Genomic DNA, 23,302 nt, shown 5'->3' with positions numbered 1-23,302 from the left:
GGTATGTAGACCACACGCCCATCGATGCTTGATTACTCTGGAAGCTAACCGCGTATAAGAAGCTTGTTGGTGGAATAATCAGTCGAAGATTTATAAGGCGCCAGTTATGAATTTCGATAGTCCAGTTCGCTGAGTGTACACTACTAAAAATTCACACATATTTATTGGCAAAAATCCATAGATTTTACTTATGATGTATAGCAGTGCACACATAACCATTCTCCACGCGAACTACTAATAAAATATATATCCAAATAAACTTTATGTGTGGTCTTGAATTAGCAATGATTAAATTAATGTGTGGTTCTATATCGATTATATTAGGGTGGAGCTATTGCAAAAATTTATGACGGCGATACATATATTTTATATAGATATTTTTGGCAGTGTAACAACATTTGCTGCAGAAAAGCAATGTAAAATGTTTTTCTTATCGAACAATGAACATACAAGCAACAAGCCTAATAGAAATAAATCAGTGATAAAAAAGTACAAGCAGACGAATGTTTTAAACTCTATATTTGTTGTTGTATATAGTTGTTCAAAAAAAAACTTTTAAAAGTACATTTTCTGCGAAGCGGTGTATGTGCGACATATGCCGTTTTGAAAAAGTACGCGAGACTTATTGTTTTCCACCGGTGAACAGGCCCGCCAACCCGAAGCTGTCTTTTTTATAGGCCTTTTCACGAGACTTTTAAAAACAGCTGATTTTACCGTCAATTGACAGTTCTTCTATGAAAGTGACAGCTTCGGGCTTGCGGGCCTGTTCAGCGGTTTTAAACAAGTGCAGTCTCGGCAGTGCAGAGGGGGAGTAAGCCTGTCATCCACGAACAAATCAAGCCGCATTATCCGGGCCTCGCCGCTTGGGAAAGGCGGGCCACCCTGGGCCACCCCGCTTGGCAAGTGTAACATTTTTCGAACTGGAATCTTGTAGGATATTGGTTAACCTACACTACTGCTGACTAACGAAAAAATTGTGGGATTGTTTATTTACATTTGCTTCATACTACATGCAGAGCAGGCGCGATGCACCGCATATTACCCCCCTGCGGCAGTGTCACATGAAAAGGCCTATAGAAGAACTATCAATGGGCCTTTTCACGAGATGTACAAAAACAGCTGATTTCATCGTCAATTGACAGTTCTTCTATGAAAGTGACAGCTTCGGACTTGCAGGTCTGTTCAGCGGATGTAAACAAGTGCAGTCTCGGCAGTGTCACATGAAAAGGCCTATTGACGATGAAATCAGCTGTTTTTAAACGTCTCGTTCAAAAGGCCTTGGTGGTGACTGGTGTGTGATAACATATACATATACATCAGTATAAACAAATTTGTTGGAATGTTGTTTAATTTCTTCTCGGGAATCATAAAAAGTAAAATATGTTAAAAGGTGATATTAAATGTTAATAGCATTATGTGTGAACAATATTGTAATTTTGTAAACACGTACAGACTCGATTGCAGGTAAAGTACTCAAACATTTGCAGTAATCAAACATTGATGAAGACACATAAAAGTGTACTCTCAGTATCGCGGACTGTCAAGAGAGTTTTCTTCTCACTCCAGAATCGATCTTTCATAACGTTGTTCAGCGATGATTTAATATTGTAGATATCTTAACACCTAAAAGATTTAGATTGTTCCTGTCTTCCACAAAGTTAATCAGGTGGTCAAAACCATCGTGATGGAGGCCACTTTAGTTTGATGCTAAACTGAGAGGCGTTGCTGGTCTACCTGAAATATTACCCTAGTTGGATTTCTCAATATATTTAAAATTTGGAGGGGCCGTCTTCTACAGTTGTTTGGGTGATCAAAACCAATGTATCTAGGAAGAGATTCGTTCAGAATTCAAACGATGTGCGGCACTAATGTATAAGTAATACAAGTTAGATTGGTGATTGAATTGAGGTGATGTCTTTGTGTGCATGTGTGTGTATGTGTGTGCGGAAAATAATCTCACTCATTTTTCAGGCACTTATCCTTAACCAATTTGCATTCGATGCGGAATCTTGTCCCATTGTTTCGTATTTAAAATTGACCGAATCGGATGGGTTTCCGAGTTATGACCAAAATATATTTTTTATGAGAAAAATTCTCACTCACTTTTTAGGTACTTACTCTTAGCTGATTTACTCGAAACAATTTTCATTCGACGCAAAATCTTGTCCTATTTTTTCGTATTGAAAATTGGACATATCGGACTATGAGTTTCGAAGTTATGGTCAAAATTCATTTTTTAACATGAGAAACACATACAAAATTCTCACTCATTTTTCAGGCACTTACCCTCCGCGGATTCTCGCAACAAATTGCATTCGACGAAGAATCCTGTCCCATTGTTTCTTATTGAAAATTGGCCGGATCGGACTATGGGCTGATCGGACTGAGTTATGGCCAAAATAGTTTTTTTTTTCATACCAAAAGTGCGTAGAAATTACTCACTCGAAAAAAAAAACGAGAAAGGCACCAAACCCGCTAGGTGGATTAATCTGGGTTTTTATCTTTCGATTTAACAGTTTAGCTTTCAAAATAATAAGTAGTATCCAGAATCCAGCAAAAAGTGGCTCGTGCAGGTCGAGCTAGTACAACTTGGTAAACAAACATTGTTCCACCAAATTTCCGACTTGACAGATCGTCATGGGCTGCAACAATTTTTCCTTGTTGTCATAGTTGCCAGAAAGATTAAAAATGGAAGTAACTTTGATAATTTTACAAGTTTTGTTTTGATTGTTCAAAAGATATTTTAGTTACAAGATAAACATTGTCGCTGTCGTCGCTGTCCGGAACATCTTTTGCTGGCGAGGATAGGGGATCTAAATGTCAATGAAGGAAAAATACATACGATTTGACAGTTAGGTACCACACATGTTTCGGACAGCAGAACAAAGGGAACCGAAGCGACAATCTTCATCTGGTAACTAAAATATCTTTTGATTGTTATCACTGTGAAAATAACAATACACAGCAAAAAAAGTTGTTGAATATTACATCGAAATCGCTGCAACCCACTGAATCCATCGATTATTGAATATTACACAGCACGATGTACTCGAGAGCTTGCTGTGTAATAAACAGGAGCGATGTAATTTCTTTCGATGTAATAAATAAAACGACGTAATCAAAGCGATGTAGATGAATGTGATGTAAAGCAGCCCGCGATGAGCATGGTAGTAAATGTGAATTCAGTTATTTTGATGATGTAATGTTCATGAGATGCTGTTTTCAGTTTTTAAATATTGATTTTTTTATTATTCAAATTTTAATATACACATTCCAATTTTTTTTCACAGGACTCGAAAATAGAAAATTTATTTTATCTCAATCTATAGGGTTATTTTTGTTATTTCATGGTACTTTTCAGCAGATTAGTACTTTTAGCAGCTTTACTTTATTGTGAGTGTCCATCATGCACATAGCTGAATAAAGTTCCACCGCAGGTTTCATTTAGGGTAAACTAGGTTAAAATGCATCCCCGGGGCAAAACGACCTTTTGGCATATATTCAAAAATGTTTACTTCTAGATTCGTAGTTAAGGTTCAAGATTCAAACTACATACGCTGTAGTAAATACTCTCAAAAAAATACCGAAAATGTCCTCAAAAACGTTAAACGGTCGTTTTGCCCCGGGGGTGCATATTACCCCAGTTTTCGCTAACAGTTCCACATACAATCCTCCACAGACAAGTTCCTATACACCGGCAGTATTGTTCGCCGACCGACTGGAAGTCTAGTCTAGACAGGGTTTCTTCTGAGTAGCCGCTATCGATTAGTTCAATTAGTTGTCCATACACACCCATACTGACAAAATCTGCCAGGGGCAGCGAGTCATCGTGAATACGAACATCTGATCCAGTGAACTGGTGTGGCGACAGATACGTATAGCCTCTCACTTGAAACTCGCAGGTCAGTTTCAGACGTATTATATACCATGTTGCACTGTTGAAAGTACACAACCGAGCGACACAGAAATCGGTGATCTAGGAAGACATCAGATGCTGAAAAGAGATTAAAAAAACGTTCAGCTGGGCTGGTGAGGAGCGATGATATTTAACACTTTGCTTCTATACGAATATATTTCTGGGATTCCCTCCTGAATCAAAGGCGGTCTTTTCAGGTAGCCTCACACGAGTCACACCTCGGGAATTTGGTCCGCGGATTTTTCCCCCATGCATTTTTACATATGCGATGTTTTCGGGATTTGGGCGCGAAAAATCAAAATCCCGGCCCCATTTAAAATGCACGGGTACCAAAATTCGGCGGAAAATTTTCCCCGAGGTGTAAGGTGGTCTTTACTGTTTTAAATGTTGGTCTAGAAATACAAGGGGTCCAAAATCCGCCGGACGATTTTCCCGATGTGTGAGGCTACCTTTACCCCTAAATTTAATAATAAATGATTGCCATTATGCTTACCCACGTTGACAGCTAAACTAGTATAAACTGTTGATCCACAATGATTTTGATCATCACAAAATTAACCTGCTTCTATAGGCTATCGGGCTATCTCTTCCGTATCTTCGATCTCGCTATCTTTTTCCTTGTCCTCGCCATCGTCACCGAAATCTTCACCGCCGTCCGGCTTCCGATTCCATTTCGATGTCCGGCAGCAGATAGTACTGGAGCAGATTTGGCCACGAATCGTTCTTGATCAATTCGACAATGTCATCCTTGATCGAATCATTATTGTTGGTGAACCTATCGAAGTATGTTCGATACTCTTCACCGGTTAGCCCTCGCCTTCTTTGGCAACATCTTGGGCAAGACGCGATCCCGTTTCTACTTGACGGTCGTGCTGGTCGAAGCAGGTAATTCTGAAAGCGTACATAAATGTTAGATTACTAAATTCCACGTATTTTAATTGAAATTAAAAATTATTAGACTCTGTTAAAAACTAGCACTACAATAACGTTGTTATATGTACATGTTTAGATTTGCTATTATAGTTTGAATTTAGAACTACAAATCTTAGTCCTAATTAATGTCTATGTAGCTGTTAGGTACCACAAAAGTTCAACTCAATGGACGCAGTGGTTCTACGCCCCAACAAAAAAAAAAACAAAAAAGTAGCATTTGATTCCCATAACTTACCACAACTTGTGAGAAGACACTTTGTTTTCGAAATACGGATTTTTGTTAAAGTAAAAGTGGATATGATAGCCGCTCTTGATGTCCTCAAACTCTTCCACCTCAAGTTTCTCCATGAACTGCAAACATGTTACACATTTGAAACTACACAACCGAGCAATACGGAAATCGGTGATCTGCAAAGACTTCAGATGCTGAAAAGAGAAAACAGATTAATCCACCTATTGGTGATGGTGCCTTTCTCGTGTGTTATTAAAATAGTATTTTGGTCATAACTTCTGATCCCATAGTTCGATCCGGCAAGTTTTCAATAGGAAACAATGGGGCAGATTCTGCGTCGAATGCAACTTGCGAATATATCGGTTGAGGGTAAATACCAAAAAAGTAAGCTAGATTTTTTGCCACTTGGTGCACACACACACATATAGACAGACACACATTGGGCTGCGAAATGGTGAGTTGACATCTGGGTAAGAGCGACCTACACAGCTCTGCTCCTCACAAGTTCCAATCTCACGCTTCCACGGCTCTTCCGATGACACTCGACCGCCAGCTAATGGTTTTGTACTTAGATGGTAGTGCATCCTGGACACTGTTGTCCTTCTGACATCAGATAGAGTGAGTGGGTGCGACCAAGGGGACCATCATCCCTAACCCCTAATCCCAAGGCGTTAAGCGACCCGTGCCGAGGGTATGCATGGCCAGGGCGGGGGGTGGGGTTAAATAATGAGCTAGGCCTTTAACGGAGCCTGTGGGGTACCTGGGCACCCTCCACAGTAATTATCCCTTACCGCGTTATGCTGGGCTCTGGCGTGATGGACCTCTTTTTCCGAGCAACTCGTGGGATCAAAATGGAAAACCAAGTCAATTCTTCAATTAGTGGTTGTAGCACAGAGAACAGACGTTCATGTTCATTCGTGTGCTTGTGTAAAAGTTTGTACTACTACGATTTTTTTTTGTTCGAGCATCCATGTCTGTTCTCTGTGGTTGTAGTGTAGGCGACAACCCTTTAGCAAGAGGTGGGTTGTCCTGGTCTCCGACTAGGAGGCCAGAGGCAATAGTCGGTAGCTCGGTGCGTCACTTAACATTCTCCTCGGCTACGCCGGTAGAGGTTATGGACGGCCTATGGCTTGTGAGGGCGATGAACCGCAAACGCGATGGGCTTTCGGCCTTCGAGGTGGCGACGGAACAGCTGGACGCCATCATCGACGTTGTGTCATCGAAGCATAATATCAGTAAGGACCTCAAGGGGAGCTTGCTGAAACTTCGAAAGTCGACGTTGGACACCGATGTTGGGTGGCGTTCGTGGCTGCTAGAGCCGCTCTGAAGACTGAGATTATATCAAGCAAAAAGGCCTACTTCGAGGGCCTGTGTCAAAGTGCCAACGCGAATCCATGGGGTGACGCCTATAGGATCGTAATGGCCAAAAAACGTGGGGCGGTGGCCCCTACAGAGCGGTCTTCAGAGATGCTGAAGAGGATCATCACGGGGCTTTTCCCACGTCATGACCCAAGTCCCTGGCCTCACTTTGTGGAGCTGCCAAGGGGCAGGGTGGCCAACGAAGGAAGAGTAACCGTGGCGGAACTTGCGGGGATTGCACAGTCCTTTAGTGTAGGTAAGGCGCCAGGACCGGATGGTATTCAGAACCTGGCCATCTAAGCGGCCATTGCTGAGGCTCCCGAGATTTTCAGACCTGTCATGCAGATATGCCTGGACGTCTTATTGTCAAATGCGAAAAAAACCACGGAGATAGCTGTCCAGCATAAGAGCACTATTGTACAGTAGTGACTCTCGACATGAGCAATGCATTCAATAGTGCCAGTTGGGCAGCTATTGCAGATGCGCTCCTGCGTCTTGGAATTCCCAAGTACCTGTACAAGATTCTCGGAAGCTTTTTCCAGAATCGGAGGCGGGGCGGAAGTGCGTTGACATAATCCAGGGATTCCGCCAGGTTCCATACTGGGTCCGGTGTTATCGAACGTCATGTACGACGGTGTCTTGAGGTTGAAGTTACCAGTGGGCGTGGTAATCGTCGGCTTCGCTGATGATATTACGCTGGAGGTCTACGGCGAATCGATCGAAGAGGTGGAGTTGACTGCAGTCCACTCGATCGCAATTGTGGAGGAGTGGATGAGTTCCAGCAAGTTAGAAAAACTTACATATCCGACCACTAGGAACGGCGCAATCTCTAAAATGAAGTGTCCCATTTCTAAATGATCTAGACTTTACAAATGCAAAAATGGTAACCTGGTTTAGACACCTCGCGGTTAATAACTGTGCTTAATGAACACTAAGCTGCGAGGCGGCTCTGTCCCAGTGTGGGGATGCAATGTCAATAAGAAGAAAACGAAGAAGGAACTCCTTAGGAGATTGCGAAGGAATTCCTCCGGGAATTCCAAAGGAATGATGTGATAATTCCAAAAGGAATCCTCCGAGGATTCTGTAGGGATTCACTGAGGATTCCCTCTAAAGTTTCTTTCTTTGGTGAACGGTGAACGGTGTAGTTTGTTTCTGCAGTGCAGTGATAAATTAAAATCAATTAACGTGTGAAAGTGATCAAGTGCCGCGAGAAATATATTTTCTTTGCGTGCCTAAGTGTTTTCTGCATCGAAATAACTAGTCGACAGCTTGTCGCTGCTAGTTATTTTCGTTTAATTAAGGATTTTCTGCCCCAGCAGCAGCTGGCGGCCGGTAACATTTTTGCGCCTTTATTGTTTCTTTGTGTTTTGTGTTGTCTGCATTGGTACCGTTTGAGCTGTGTGAAGGTAGTATCGAGATGGCTGAGTGCAGTGAGTGCGGTATGAGGGTCCTGCCCAGCGATTTGCCTATGAGTTGTTCGGGTTGTGGTTGCGCTAAAGTGTACCACTACAAGTGCACTTCCATGACCAAACCATTGGCAAAGCTGGTCACGGAGAATGTGAATGTTGTGTTCAAGTGTGATCAATGTTTATCAAGCCAGTGTTGTGGCGAGCAGAATGTTCTGTTCTCGAATGCACAAAAGTTTGAAGAAGAGATGAAGAAAATTTCTTCACTTTCGGATTCGATCGGTGGCATTCGAGACAATATTGCTGCTCAGATAAACATCGTGTTGAAAGACGGGATGGAGCAATTGGGGAAAAAGGTACAAAATGCCTTAGACAATGCAGTCTCTGGTTTTCGGGATTTAATTGGAAAAGAGTTGAACAATATGAAAGGTTCATTTTTACAATTTGATGCGAGCAATACAGTAGCTGCAATGAATGTAATGCAAGGTTCATCTCGTTCGACTTCGGAGTCGGCACTTAACCCCAGAGGTAAAAGCGGAAGGTTCAGGAAGCAGACGACGCGTCTGATGATGTTTTCAATGAAAAGGTTAGTTTCGCGGATGTTGTTAAGAAAAAAGTGCACTGGGAATAAAAGTAATAGTAGTGATAAAATAAGTCAAGTACGACCGCTAATAATGTGAAGGTTGCTCGTAAGGCTCGTCCAGTTATAGTGATAAAACCGAAAGAGTCCAATCAGAGTAGTGATGATACTCGGAAATTTTGACCACCAAATTGGATCCAAAACACACAAAATCAGTAATTTTAGGAACGGGAAAAACGGCTCTATAATTGCTGAGTGTGCAACTGGATTTAGTATTAATGTTGTGAAAGATGGCATTCAAAACGAGTTGGGTGAAAATTACGATGCTGTTGTTCCCTCATCGGTGCCAAGGCTTAAAGTAATGGGCATGAGCGAAAACTTTCCTCCGATGACTTCATTCAGATTTTAAAAGATCAGAATGAAGACATCGCTATCAATGATGTAAAAGTAATACGGGTGTTTGAAAATCCTCGTTTCAAATACAACAAGTACAACGTTGTGATTGAAGTCGATAAAGACAGTCATAGCTGTTTGTTGACCGCGAAGAAAGTAAATATAAGGTTTGATCGGTGCCTTGTTGTTCCTGAGATTAGTATTCTTAGGTGTTTCCAATGTGGAGAATTTGGGCACATGAGCACAGATTGCAAAAACGCTATCGCGTGCTCTAAGTGCAGTGGAGCTCACAAGACATCTGAATGCACGTCAACTGTATTGAAATGTGTTAATTGTATTAAAATGAATCAAGAACGTAAAACAAATTTGGACGTTAACCACGGAGCATTCAGTACTGAATGCAAAGTGTATAAAAGATTAGTCGATCGTAAAAAGAGCAGCTTACATTTCAATGAATAGCAACCAAGTTCTGGTGGAAATGTGAATAAATTCGAAATGTTGTATTTAAATATTGCTGGTCTCTCTACAAACTACGTTGCATTACGTCAGCTTGTAGAAGATAAACGTCCATTTTAGTCTTTTATCAGAAACACATATTGTTGATAGTGATGCTTTTGAACAGTACAGTATCCCGGGTTACAATGTAGCTGCTTGTTTATCACATTCAAGACATACTGGCGGTGTTGCTATTTATGTCAAAGAATCGGTTCAATTCAAGCTTCAATTGAACGAAGTTTGTGACGGAAACTGGTTCTTAGGCATTGCAGTTGAACGTGGCATGAAGATGGGTAACTATGGTGTTTTATATCACTCTCCAAGTTCAAGCGACCAGCGATTTGTTGAAATTTTAGAGAACTGGTTGGAGATGTTCATAGATCCTAGTAAATTAAATATACTCGCTGGCGATTTTAATATCAATTGGTGTGACATCCACAATTCGAATCATTTGAAACAATTGGCAGACTTTTTGATTTGAAACAGAAGGTCGTCGATTATACACGTATTTCTCAGCACAGTAGAACTTTAATTGACCATGTATATTCTAACTTTGATTCCGTTAGTACTGTAACGATATGTGATTTGAAAATAACCGATCATGAAACTTTAGTAATTAACGTAGATGATAATAGTGATAATGATAGTAATCTTATTAAATTGAAGTGCTGGAGAAAATATTCTAAACAAGCTATCTCGGGTCTTGTCGCCAGGAACGTGGATTTTCAAACAAACGTCGGTTCGTTAGATCAAAAATCAGCTGTTCTTACTGACGTTTTGAAAACCTGTACCAATAATCTAATTGAACATAAATATGTATCTTTGAAAAATTGAACAGCTGGTACAATCTGGATCTTTTACGATTCAAACGTAAAAGAGACAAATTATACAAAAAATTTTAATAGAACTAATAATGCTAATCATTGGACAAGGTACCAGGTCGCGCGTAATAAATATTCGCAAATGTTGAAAAAACAAAGATGCGAATATATTCAGAGGAAAATTGATCAGCATCAAAACAACAGCAAAGAGTTATGGAACATATTGAAATCCTTGTTAAAACCTAATAGTAGTAAACCGCGATCCATAACCTTCGATGGCACATTAGAACAGTCAGAACAAGTTATTGCAGATAAATTCAATCAATATTTCGTCAACAGTGTCTCACTGATTAACCAGTCCATTGAGTTAGTTGATGAGCCTGACGAAATAAAACAGCCGATTAATTTTAATTGTAGATTTGATGGATTTCACCCAATAACATTAGAAGAACTTGAAAATATTTGCTTTTCAATTGGAAAAACGGCTGGAGTCGATAATGTTAATGCCAAGGTAATACAAGACTGTTTTGATGTCATCGGACACAACCTGCTGGACCTGATAAATGAATCATTACAAACTGGGCACGTGCCACAAGTTTGGAAGGAATCCCTAGTGATTCCTATTCAAAAGTTGCTGGGACGATTAAAGCCGAAGAGTTTCGTCCCATCAATATGTTGCACACATTAGAAAATTTTAGAACTTGTTGTGAAAGGCCAGCTGCTTGAGTATTTAAATGGTAATAACTTGCTGATACCGGAACAATCGGGATATCGAGAAGGTCATTCTTGTGAAACCGCATTGAACTTGGTATTAGCTAAATGGAAGGAAAATGTAGAGCGTAAAGATACGATTGTTGCTGTGTTCTTGGATCTAAAACGCGCTTTTGAGACAATTTCTCGGCCCTTATTGTTGAGCACAATCAAGCGCTTTGGAATTTCGGGATCTGCATACAAATGGTTTGAAAGCTATTTGTCTGACAGATCTCAAAGGACTGCTTTTAATGATTCTGTTTCTAGTCCCGTGGAGAACACGCTCGGAGTGCCACAGGGAAGTGTATTAGGGCCTATTTTATTCATTATGTACATAAATGACATGCGACGAGTCTTACGATTTTGTGATATAAATCTTTTTGCTGATGACACCGTGATATTCATTGCAGCTAAAAATTTAGCAGATGCCGTTTCACGCTTGAACGAGGATTTACAGTCTCTAAGTAGATGGTTGAAATACAAGCAATTGAAATTGAATATTAATAAAACAAAATACATGGTAATTTCGCGAACCCGAGTAAATGAGGATGTCTCTGTTAAAATTGATGATGAGACAATTGATCGCGTCCGCGATATTAAATATCTTGGCGTGATTATTGATGACAAGCTAAAATTTGACATACATATTGACAATGTTATCAAGAAAATAGCCAAGAAGTATGGAATGCTCTGTCGATTAAAACACGATTTGACTATTGGTAGCAAAATACTCTTGTATAAATCAATCATCTCTCCTCATCTGGATTTTTGCCCTTCCATCCTTTTCTTGGCTAACGAAACACAAATATCGAGATTGCAGCGCTTACAAAATAAAATAATGTGTTTGATTTTAAAATGTGATAGATTCACTTCTTCAACTTTCCTTTTGGATGCCTTACAATGGCTATCAGTGAAACAAAGAATAGTGTACTTGACTATGGTGTTCATTTTTAAAGTAATAAACGGTTTGCTGCCTCGATATTTGTGTGATCGAACTGAAAGAGGAAGTGATATTCATAGTTATAATACTAGATACGCGGATAATGTGAGAACACCCTAGTTTCTGTATGGCGCTTCACAAAATTCTTTGTTTTTTTAAAGGTATTAATGTTTTTAATTCGATGCCTTCACACATCAAACGTGCAGTCACACTAACGCAGTTTAAGAGACAATGCATTTCACACGTCAAAGCTGCCTTTTGAACAGCTACCCGGCAATTTTTTACCCGTTAACAGATGTATCTTGACGAAGTTTTTTACAACGGATGATTTATTATGGACAAGTTTTTTTTATTTTTTATCATTTATTGAGGCATTAATAAGCTATGACGTTCGCCTCGATGATGATGATGGATTTTATTTTATTGACGTAGTTTAGTTCTGAACCTTTCTTTGTGTAGTCTACAAAAGTTTGAGTATCGCGCGCGGATTACAGATATGAATGATTTTGAATTTATTGAAAACTTGTATAATTCGAACTGTTGAATAATGCTTTTGAACTAGTAAACCATCTGGTAGATTATTTTGTACTCGCGGATGTCCCGAAACTTTTGTTATCGACGGAGCGGTTACACAGGTTTTGGCGTTTGGTTGTCGAACCTAATTATTCATATTGAGAGATACATGTGAGTTTTAGAGTGCGATCCTGGTTTGTGATTTAGAACGCGATTTGGCGGAGCTTTTGAAATCTGTGCGAGAGGTTTCACAAGTTTAGCCTTTGATAGCTCCATGTATCACTACTGATGATTACGAAAATTCAAGGTGTAATTCTATAGTTCATTTTACCAATTTATTTTTTGCTGTACAGCATGGAATTTTATTTTGGATTTTATATCTGTATATACAATCGGATCGTTTGTTTGCATAACCGATTACATTGATCTTATTTAATTATCTTAAAGATAACTCGTCCAGCTCAAACCTTTGTAGGGGTATGCGGTGGGACCATCATCATCATCATCATAAAGTACTCTAAGGACTCCCTCCGCCATCCTCCGTAGATTTCGATGAAACTTTTTCGGAGATTCCGAAGCAACTCCTTTCCGAAGCAACTCCGAAACTCTTGCAGGAGTTCCTTTGAAATCGTTATACGATTTCCTTAAGTAACCCCGGTAGATTCCCTCTGGAATCTCCAGAGAAATTTCCTCAGCGACTTTTTTTTTCTGAAACAAAGAAAGAAGCATTTCCTTCTGAATTAAAGACGCCTGCCTCCCTTCTAAATCAAAGAAGCATTCCTCTCTGAATCAAAGAAACATTCCATCTGGAAAATTCCTCTTGGAATCCCCGGAAAATTGCCTTCGGAATTTTCGGAGGAATTCGTCGGGGACTCGTGTGGAAATTCCTCGGGAATCCGGAGATTATAATTCGGAGATTCTATAAGAAATTGTTTGGGGATTCCTGAAGAATCCTTCGGGAATCTTTTGGGGATTCCGGAGGGAATCTATCGGATCTACCGGGTCTTCCGGAGAGAATCCAAAAGGAGTACTCTGGAAAATCAAAAGTAAATCCCTCCGGAATACTACTCGAGGATTCCAAAGGAGCTTCTTCGGGGAGCTGTGTTAATCTTAATCTAAAATTATAAAAACCCAGATCAATCCACCTAGCGGTGATGGTGCCTTTCTGGTGTGTTATAAAAATAGTATTTTAGTTATAACTTTCTTTTTTTTTTTTTTTTGAGAGTTGACCAGTTGTAGTCTTAATAGACTGGTATCTCGGCTGGGCTCTCCATGTGATACACAATACTAGCAGACGACTCAAGCTATGTTGCTCACTAGGTCACTGCGGCCTGGGTTTGTATTGTGATCATACCGATACATTATTCTTTCTATCTACAGTCTGTCAATTATAAACCGAACAAATAATGGAAGCTCAACATGTACATAGATGTTTTCTGAATAAGTAGTTAACATGTAAATTTAATTATTAGTTACTTGGAGCCGACATTCAATTCCTAATAGGTAGTAGTCTATGTTGACAACGGGTGGTACTGTTGCCATTTCCAAGTAACAATTTCGAATAAAGATGTAATGATATCATTCTGGTAGGGTAGTTTCAAAATAGATTAATTTAAGTACTATTGTAATAAATGGACACATTGAAGAGCTTCCCTTATTTTAACACGGTTGAGTATCGGATGTTTGTCAATACGTCGTCGAGTTAATTGTATCCTATCAGTCACAGTAATGTCATATGTTAAAGTTTCAGTAGTCTAATAGTGATCATTATACAAAATTTCTGTACAGTTGTTCCGTAATTGCTTTTTTTGGTCAAGTTCTATTCCTTTTCTAATATTCAAACCTTTATTATTTATTAAAATAATGAGGTCTAAAATTCAGTTATTCAGATTCAGGGTATACAATATTCAATATAATAGTGGATGAACGCATCATATGGTCTATCCTCATTTCCGTAAGTGGTCAAGTTATTAGTCTTGTAGCAATAATAGTGGTACTAGTTATTATCTATCTTGTGAGTGCAATGGTCTCAATTAACTATTCTAAACAGAACTCTGTCTCTTGTCTTTCTGTCCACCGATGGTCATGTATTTATTTTCGTTTTTTATTATTTATTTGATATCTTTAAATTTCAGTCATTTATTTTACTATCGGTCATTTATTTTATTATAAGGTAAAGGTCAGCGAATTTGTCTTAATACGAGAAACACTAAGTCATGTCCCCTACATATATATCCGCTAATTTTTCTAACTAACCTAATAGAAGGAAGAGAGAAAGAGTTTTTTTGCGTTGATCCATGCAGCTAGAGACTAAAATAAAAAGATTATCGAGAAGATATAATAGATACATTCACTATCTCCAATGCCAAATTAGTAAATCTACAAATTCTACTTTTCACTACTAAAATTCTACTTCAGCTATACGGGTACAAAATGAATTATTGTTAGCTACTACTACAAGTATAAATAGATGTATGCTATTTGGATAAGCGTTTGTTTCAGGGTCTTGTTAGTATTAGAGTTATGTTAGTTAGACCCCTACTGAGCCCTGCCGGCACCTCCAAATTTACCAATAGGCAGTTGTTGTTAGATCGTGCGACACTAACCATTAGTTAACTTGGAGGCATGGTACCTCAAGTGTTTGGTATAACTGTTGACCTTATTTAAGTAAGATGTGATAAAAGTTTCTCTACGGAGCTTATTTTCAAACCATTACCATTAAAATAACGATATTCTTGTGAAGGAGATATAAAAAATGGAAAAATATCTTAATTTTTTAATTTAGTGTTGAACTTAACCTTTGTTTGAAAAAAGCACTCTATTAAACAACAAAAATAAAAATAAAATAAAAATCTTTTTAAGACACTTGAAATATCAACGTCAAGCCCCTTATCCATGGACAGGGAGTATTTTAGTTATAACTTTCGAGCCCATAGTCCGATCTGGCTAACTTCAAATAGAAAACTATGGGACAAGATTCCGCTTCGAATGCAACTTGTTGCGAGTAAATCGGCTGAGGATAAGTGCCAAAAAAATGAGTGAGAAATTTTATGAATAAAATGTATTTTGGCCATAACTATTGAGTCCGATCTAGTCAATTTTCAATAGGAAACAATCGGTTGAGGGTAAGTACCAAAAAAGTGAGGTAGACTTTTTGCCACTTGGTGCGCACACACACACGCGCACACACCCACAGACATCATCTCAATTCGTCGAACTGAGACGATCGGCATATAACACTATGGGGCTCCGGCCTTCTATAAAAAGCTGGCTTTTGGATCGAACATATAGCCTTTACGTATACTTTGTATACGAGAAGGGCAAAAGACATAAATAAAGGAAAAACAACTTCTTCGGGGTTTCCAAAGAAATCGACCGGGGTATTCGAAAGCAATCCTCTGGGGATTAAAATGGAACTCTTTTGGGGATTCCGAAGGAACTCTTTCAGTAATTCCATAGGGACTCCTTCAAAGATTCATGTGGGCAGCAGGGACTATGTCCAAGGGCTTAACAATCCTTCCCCAGGCCAACTGCTAGTTGTGGTGCCTGCCTAGGATGTGGTGGGGTTTGACAGTGGGCTCTGTTAAACTTCTATAAAAAGCTGCATGTATCAGCAAGTAGGCTCTGCCAAAGCGACCGTGTGCCGCTCAAAGTGCACAAGCCCAAGTCCTGGTGTTAGGTGGAACGCTAAACAGACCTGACACGACGGGCCTTCGACGAGACACGAGGTTTGCGCAGGCCCAATAAGTCCCCTTTAGAAACAACCATTACGAGCGACATAGAAGATAATACGACTCGGTATAATCAGCAACGACCTAGACGACGAATAAAGGATCACGATTGGAAGCTTGGTACATGGAACTGCAAGTCGCTAGGCTTCGAAGGTTGCGACAGGATAATCTACGATGAATTACATCCCCGCAACTTCGATGTCGTAGCGCTGCAGGAAATCTGCTGGACAGGACAGAAAGTGTGGAAAAGCGGGCCTCGAGCGGCTACCTTCTACCAAAGCTGTGGCACCACCAACGAGCTGGGAACCGGCTTCATAGTGCTGGGTAAGATGCGCCATCGTGTGATTGGGTGGCAGCCAATCAACGCAAGGATGTGCAAGCTGAGGATAAAAGGCCGTTTCTTCAACTATAACCGATCCGGAGATCCGACGACGAGAAAGAAGCGTTCTATGCGCAGCTGGAGCAGACATATACGATGGATGCCCACTGCGGGACGTCAAAATCGTCTTCGGTGACATGAACGCTCAGGTAGGAAGGGAGGAAATGTATAGACCGGTCATCGGACCGGATAGTCTGCATATCGTATCGAACGACAACGGCCAACGATGCATAAACTTTGCAGCCTCCTGCGGAATGGTAGTCCGAAGCACTTTCTTCCCCCGCAAGAATATCCACAAGGCCACATGGAAATCACCTAATCAAGTAACGGAAAACCAAATAGACCACGTTCTAATCGACGGTAAATTCTTCTCCGACATCACGAACGTACGCACTTACCGCAGTGCGAATATTGAATCCGACCACTATAGTATATACTAAGAGCAACGGAAGAGCAGCTAGGCGCAGCATCTCTTGAAGATGGCTGGAGAGATATTCGATCCACCATTGGAAGCACCGCAACCGCTGCACTAGGCACGGTGGCTCCGGATCAGAGAAACGACTGGTATGACGGCGAATGTGAGCAGTTAGTTGAGGAGAAGAATGCAGAATGGGCGAGATTGCTGCAACACCGCACGAGGGCGAACGAGGCACGATACAAACGGGCGCGAAACAGACAAAACTCGATTTTCAGAGGAAAAAGCGCCAGCAGGAAGATCGAGACCGCGAAGAGGAGGAGCAACTGTACCGCGCTAATAACGCACGAAAGTTCTTCTCATAGAACCGTTCACGTAAGGGCCACGTGCCACAGCCCGATAAGTGTAAGGACATAAACGGGAACCTTCTTACAAACGAACGTGGGGCGATCCAAAGGTGGCGGCAGCACTACGAAGAGCACCTGAGTGGCGATATGGCAGACAACGGTGGCGGTATGGTAATGAACCTAGGAGTACGCGCGCAGGACATGCTGTTGAATGTTGGGCAAGTCTAATGTTATGTGTACGATGTTTATAATCCCTTGCCATCCCTGTGAATATGTTGTTGTCTATTGTATGTTGAATGTAAATAGAAGTAAATAAACGACCACCGCGTAGAGCGAATCGCTTGTGTTTTCTCGTCCACTTTACGCGTCCGAAATACCCCGCCGGGAGTTGTGTCGGTTCCGCTGTGTACCGTGGGAAGCCTCCGTGATAACTTCCCACAGGTTATGGGCCCAGTGATAGTGGAAAACGGTAGATTTCGCTAAAACAGTGTGAAAGTTTGCCCGCGGACGCTACCCTTTGTGCTTGTCGTTCGGCGGGAGCAAATTTGTTCCACTCGTTAGACTGTGCTGCAGTAAGTGGTTAATGCAGCTGAGAACGTTGGAAAAGGTAAATAGTGATTACCGGGAGGTGGTTAGTGTCCGGATTGCCAGCTGTGTTTCGTTCCATCGAAGCTGGATTCGGAAGCAATTAGTGCGGACTGAGAACCATTTTGTGCAACGAGCTGTAACTGTAGCCGGTGGTGATCGAAGACATTGTTGTGTACCGACTTCGTGTGTGTACGGGAATACAGTGTGCGCCATCAGAAAACAAACGATTTCGAAATGGCTGAAAAAGTTTCGATCGCGCGTTTGGGTAATAAGAATTACCAAACGTGGAAAATAAAAATTGAAATGCTTCTGATCAGTGTCGACCTGTGGCATACGGTGAATGAGAAGAAACCGGAGCCAGAGACTGCGAGATGGTCGAAAGAAGATCAGAAGGCGAGGGCAATGATTATTCTTAACGTCGAAGATAATCAGTTGCCGTTAGTGAAAGACGCCAAATCGGCGGTCGAAGTGTGGAAGAAACTGAAGAAGTACCACGAAAAGGCTACGGTTACGTCGCGAGTGTCGCTTCTGAAGAAGCTGTGTAGTTTTAACTACGAAGAAGGTGCGGATATGGAAGCGCACCTGTTCGCCATCGAAGAGCTGTTTGATAGGCTATCGTGTGCCGGTCAAAAGATCGAAAGTTCGCTGCAGGTCGCAATGATCTACCGGAGTTTGCCGGAGTCATACGACGGTCTGGTGACGGCGTTGGAGAGCCGGCCAGACGCGGACCAGACGATCGAGTTTGTGAAACAGCGGCTGATGGAAGAGTACCACCGACGGATGGAGAAGCGTGCAGGAATGACCCGTGAGTGTGATGACCGGGCATTAAGTGTGCACAGAAGAAGAAGAAGCGAACGTGCGAGGGAACGAATTTGTTACCAATGCCGAAAACCGGGACACATCCGGATAAATTGCCCGATGCTGCGGGAGACGGAAGCGAAAACGGTAGCGAAGCGGGACCCCCGAATTTGTTTCGGCGTGGGAGGCGATCGGCAGCAGGGGAACTGGTACGTGGATAGTGGCTGTTCGAGCCACATGACCAGTGACCGGGCATTCTTCAGCAAAATCGATGTGAATGTGAAGCGGGATGTGACGTTGGCGGATGGTTCTACCGTGAAATCTGCCGGAGTAGGCGAAGGCACGCTGAAGTGTATCGATGGCAACGGCGAAGTGAACGAGGTAGTAATGAAGGAAGTGTTGTACGTTCCGGGACTGGACAGTGGATTGATTTCGGTCCGGAAACTGGCTCAGAAAGGACTGAGAGTGAACTTCGACAAAGCGCAGTGCGAAATAATTAGCCTCGGAAGAAGAGTGGAAGCCGTTGCTGAACTTCGTGGAGGACTGTATGCCTTGAGAGTTGCAGAAGAAAAGAAGCAAAGCAAAGCTAGCAATGGGCGTTCGCTTGAGGAGGAGCGCCTGATAGAAGAAACCGATTTTTATGACTGTGTGGACGAATATTGAGGAGAAACCCGATGCTGTGTGCCGGATGAGTCGTGAATAACGAAGACCAAGTGGTGAAGAAGACGAAACAGGGGCTGACGACGCAGGGAGAGTACCGAAGACTGAGTGTCCAACTATGTAGAACTTTGTTTGACTTTGTGAAGTAACACTTTGTGGACTTTGTGATATCTGTTAGAGATGATAAACCTCGAGGAGGAGTGTTGAATGTTGGACAAGTCTAATGTTATGTGTACGATGTTTATAATCCCTTGCCATCCCTGTGAATATGTTGTTGTCTATTGTATGTTGAATGTAAATAGAAGTTAATAAACGACCACCGCGGAGAGCGAATCGCTTGTGTTTTCTCGTCCACTTTACGCGTCCGAAATACCCCGCCGGGAGTTGTGTCGGTTCCGCTGTGTACCGTGGGAAGCCTCCGTGATAACTTCCCACACATGCGACTTCCGGCTCCGAATCTCCAGCAAATCCAGGGTGAGATTGGCCGGCTGAAAAACAACAAAGCCCCTGGAGTTGACCAACTACCAGGAGAGCTGTTTAAACACGGTGGTGAGGCACTAGCTAGAGCGCTGCACTGGGTCATTACCAAGGTTTGAGAGGATGAGGTTCTGCCGCAGGAGTGGATGAAAGGTGTCGTGTGCCCATCTACAAAAAGGGGGATAAGCTGGATTGTAGCAACTACCGCGCAATCACATTGCTGAGCGTCGCCTACAAGCTACTCTCCCAATTTTTTTATGCCGCCGACTAACACCAATTGCAAGAGAGTTCGTGGGGCAGTACCAGGCGGGATTTATGGGTGAACGCTCTACCACACGCTCTACCAGCTAATGCACGAAAACGGATTTCCGGATAAACTGATACGGTTAATCAAGGCGACGATGGATCGGGTGATGTGCGTAGTTCGAGTTTCAGGGGCATTCTCGAGTCCCTTCAAAACGCGTAGAGGGTTACGGCAAGGCGATGGTCTTTCGTGTCTGCTATTCAACATCGCATTGGAGGGAGTAATACGAAGGGCAGGGATTGACACAAGTGGTACGATTTTCACGAAGTCCGTCCAGTTATTTGGTCGACGACATTGATATCATGGCACGTAACTTTGAGAGGATGGAGGAAGCCTACATCAGACTGAAAAGCGAAGCTAAACGGATTGGATTAGTCATCAACACGTCGAAGACGAAGTACATGATAGCACAGAGAACAGACATGGAGGCTCGAACAAAATTTCTTGCAAAACATGTGTAAACATACACACCGAACCTCAACGCCATCGACGTCGACATTGCAACTCTTAATCTCATTTTGACAACACGATGGCGCTGGCATGCATAACAACACTAGCGCACAGTTGCATTTTTTTATGACGCTAGCGCTGATTATGCACGAGATAACGGCGACATTCCAAAGTAATTTCAAAATGAACAGTAAAAAGTTATCACAACATGGCGAGTGGAGCTTCAACGTCTGTTCTCTGCGATGATAGGCTGGAAATCGAACGTACTTTGGACTCCGTAAGACGCTCCGATCGAATAGCTTATAAGACCGGTAGTTCTCTACGGACACGAGACCTGGACGATGCTCGTGGAGGACCAACGCGCACTGGGAGTTTTTGAAAAGAAAGTGTTGCGTACCATCTATGGTGGAGTGCAGATGGCGGACGGTACGTGGAGGAGGCGAATGAACCACGAGTTGCATCAGCTGTTGGGAGAACCATCCATCGTTCACACCGCGAAAATCGGAGGACTGCGGTGGGCCGGGCACGTGGCCAGAATGTCGGACAGTAATCCGGTGAAAATGGTTCTCGACAACGATCCGACGGGAACAAGAAGGCGAAGTGCAGCACAGGCCACTCCGGCCTTAGTCTGATAATAAATATGAACAATCGGCAACGACCTAGGTGACGAATATAGGATCATAATTTGGAAGCTTGAAACATGGAACTGCAAGTCGCTAGGCTTTGCTGGTTGCGACAGGATGATCTACGACGAATTACATCCCCGCAACTTCCACGTCGTGGCGCTGCAGGTGATTTGCTGGACAGGACAGAAAGTGTGGAAAAGCGAGCGGCTACCTTCTACCAAAGCTTCTACGAGCTGGGAACCGGCTGGGTAAGATTCACCAACGCGTTATTGAGTGGCAGCCAATCAACGCAAGGATGTGCAAGCTGAGAATAAAAAGCCGTTTCTTCAACTATAGCATCATCAACGTGCACTGCCCACACCAAGGGAGACCCGACGACGAGAAAGAAGCGTTCTACGCACAGCTGGAGCAGACATACGATGGATGCCCACTGCGGGACGGGAAGAAAGGGAAGAATGTATAGAACGGTCATCGGACCGAATAGTCTGCACACCATATCGAATTATAACGGCCAACGATACATAAACTTCGCAGCCTCCCGCGGAATGGTAGTCCGAAGCACCTTCTTTACCCGCAAAAATATCTACAAGGCCACATGGAGATCACTTAATCAAGAAACGAAAAATTCCCGGTGCCGGTCTAGACAATTTTCGGATTGGAAATTGTCTCAACTTCCCTTTGCATAAAAGTATCATCGTGTTAGCCTCATGATATACGAATGCAGAAATGGTAACTTGGCTTGGAAACCTCGCAGTTAATAACTGTGGAAGTGCTTAATGAACACTAAGCTGCGAGGCGGCATTATTCCAGTGGGGGATGTAATGCCAATGAAGAAGAAGATACTAAAGTTTATTTCAGATTTCTTGGTGGATATCCAAAGACAATAGTCCTGTCTAATGAGCAGCTTGAAGTAGCTCGAAAAAAGAACGGGCAGGTAAGGATGGGAGAAACTTCGAGCTACTCCAAGCTGCTCATTAGACAGGACTAATAGCTTTGACTAGCGTGCTGTAGTGGCAAAGTAGCAAAAAATCTAAAGCCTATCGATTAGCAAAAGAAAGCGAGAAAAAAAGAGCCTCCCTTTTGCACATACGACCCATTCAAAAAGTAATCTAGAATTTCGAATATGAGCGAATTTAGTTTCACGCGAAATTAGGAATCATCCTATTTTCATGAGCGAAATATCAACATATAATGATCTCAATTCTAAAATTCATACAGCAAATTTTCGTATATAGCCGCAACATTTGCAATGAACGTTTCAAATCTTAATTGCACGATAATAGTGTACCGTGAAGTGCCCTGGTTCCAATCAGCAAATGACAGTGGCTAATTCCGTTCATGCCATTTAAAATGAACGGCATGAACGGAATTCGGCATTGGCACTTCCTGATTGGAATAAGGGCACTTCACGGTATAATATAGAACTTACATGACATGAGATTCTTCATTTACAGCCCGAATCAGTTCCAATTTGGATGGGAACGTTTTCCAACGGACGGCTTCAGCCGGATTATTTATACTTCCAAAACTATTTCTTCCAATCGAAACATTCGTTCTCAGTTGTTCGACGGACGTTCCAAAGTTACCGGTCACAAGTCTTGATCGAATCTGTAAGTAAACATTAAATACAAAATAAAGTTAAGAATAAGAAGAACAGTCTAAAATTAAATAAAAATTTACCGGAAAAAAACATTTACAGAAGTTTTCTTCCAAATCAACGCAAAGTCCTATAGAATCCCTTCAGTTGCTTCAGAGCATGCTGATGTCGTCGCTGAGCTGTACTATTCTGCAATCTGCATTTCAAGCCCGAAAGTATAAGGGACCCGGGCCAGCATTACCAATGACAATCGTTCGGAAGTAGCCAAAAACAATCTTCTTTAGCAGCGCACTCGTACATCGTTTAATCGGTTCGGCGGAGCACAAGAGGGCCAATAAGTAACTGCGATCGTCGATATAGGGATTGGTTTTCTCAAGTATAAGCTACAGTTTTCTTCACAAATATCACAATTTACACTAATTATAATCACATTTTTCACTTTAATTAAAAAATAGAAGCCGAAATCTACAATTTCTAAAAAAACATGGCGCACCGCACCACCGGTACCGGTACCACCACCAGAAATTCATCCAGTGTTGCTAGATTTAAAATTACGTTTTCAATTAATGTGATAATACATCTATTTTGTGTA

At 41.9% G+C, this 23,302-nt stretch overlaps 1 long non-coding RNA gene across 1 annotated transcript; it reads right to left on the bottom strand.

Annotated features, from left to right (window-relative positions):
- Positions 1-3,283: 3,283 nt before the first annotated feature.
- On the bottom strand, positions 3,284-23,221 carry LOC134204655 (uncharacterized). The gene is made up of 5 exons (XR_009977925.1): positions 22,794-23,221; positions 22,543-22,721; positions 5,085-5,275; positions 4,410-4,807; positions 3,284-3,994 (listed from the first exon to the last, which is right to left on the bottom strand). It is a non-coding gene; the product is annotated as an uncharacterized LOC134204655 (long non-coding RNA).
- Between the last annotated feature and the right edge of the window lie 81 nt (positions 23,222-23,302).

Source organism: Armigeres subalbatus, unplaced genomic scaffold (assembly GCF_024139115.2).
Source record: "Armigeres subalbatus isolate Guangzhou_Male unplaced genomic scaffold, GZ_Asu_2 Contig8, whole genome shotgun sequence".
In the NCBI taxonomy this organism is placed as follows: Eukaryota; Metazoa; Arthropoda; class Insecta; order Diptera; family Culicidae; genus Armigeres; species Armigeres subalbatus.
This window is presented reverse-complemented; position numbering and strand designations above follow the sequence as displayed.